We start from the raw sequence: 1,340 nt of genomic DNA, 5'->3' as shown, positions 1-1,340 counted from the left end.
ATCTTAACACTTGTAGTAACACAACTTTATGAAAGACAATGGCCAAACAGAGAAGTTAGAACAAGAGATTATTTTTTGAAAAATTTAGATTTTTTTATCCTGATATTTTTTTTTTCAGCCTTGATTTTATAGATTGCATTTCCATGGCCACATTTGATATGTTTCTCTGTCCCTTTGGTTTTCTCCAAATTGATAGTTTTACAGGTTCCAGCAGATTTAGGTTCAACTTTAGCAAAAATATTATTTGAGGATATATTTATTTTAAGGAGATTCTCAAATGTCTTCCAGAGGCCAATGTGATGGGAAAAAGGGAGTTCACTTGGATAATATCATTTTAGGGGTGTATTTCAGAAAAAAATGTAACTCCGAAATAAAAGATTTATTTACTCATTTTACTCCAAAGAGCTGTACAGAGAATTCCAAAAATAGTTGCAAAGACTTTTTTTTTAAAGCTCTGTCATTGAAATAAATTTAAGACACTCTCAAGGTGACAATTTTCTTGTGAAGTATGAAATTCTCTGCATGTTTGGAAAATTGATTCTTGTTGCTATTGTTTTACTATTTTGTTTTATAATCCCTATTCTCAAGAGTTTAAAGCCTAGTTGGGGATCCACAATAGACAAAATAATTAAAGAATACAAACAAACGCATTAGAAGGTACTTAATAAAATGTCCTTGGAAGTAGGTGGCAATGCGTTAATAGTTGCCAGGCCCAAGGGTCCCCTCCATTCTTGTCAAGGGGAGTGCTACCCTTCTCTCCTTTCATAGAACACAAAAAAAATGTCCTTGGGAAGAGATAATTCTCACCAAGAAAAGAGAGAGAGTATTTTCTATATTTGAGGAATATCCAATACTATTAAATTCTTGATAACTAAGTCAAATTGGAAAACGTATAGTTATCGGCAGGAAGAAATGCTTAAGGATAGAGTCATTTGATGACTCTTGAAAGAAACAGAATGACAAAGGAAAAAAAAGGACCTGTTAAAATTATTTAAATTTCCAAAATTCAATAACAATAAAAATGTTTAGACAAGTTACACCTGTGCTTGATTTTAGGTTCATATTTTATATGTCAAACAGGTGCAATAATGTCTTGTTAAATGTAGCAAAGTTAATAATAAATTGTGTTCACTGTGAACAAATAAATAGGCAGTGATTTTAATAAGTACTATAAAAATAGCTTAGGAAGTAGTGGGTTGGAAAAAAATTATAAGTTAATACAGTATTAGAGTAACAGTAATAGAATCTTCCAGAGTGTGAGAAAATGTGTTCACAAGTGGTTATCAGTGGTTAAGCTAATCAAGAAAGAAACTCAGTAGAACTTTTAGTCCAAGGACATT

The 1,340-nt window shown here is 31.3% G+C and overlaps 1 pseudogene; it reads right to left on the bottom strand.

The window, feature by feature from the left end:
- Nucleotides 1–663: 663 nt before the first annotated feature.
- Nucleotides 664–773, bottom strand: LOC115832206 (annotated as a pseudogene).
- Between the last annotated feature and the right edge of the window lie 567 nt (nt 774–1,340).

This window comes from Nomascus leucogenys, chromosome 21, assembly GCF_006542625.1.
Source record: "Nomascus leucogenys isolate Asia chromosome 21, Asia_NLE_v1, whole genome shotgun sequence".
Taxonomy (NCBI): domain Eukaryota; kingdom Metazoa; phylum Chordata; class Mammalia; order Primates; family Hylobatidae; genus Nomascus; species Nomascus leucogenys.
The sequence above is the reverse complement of the archived record's forward strand: the minus strand, read 5'-3'. Positions and strand labels throughout refer to the sequence as shown.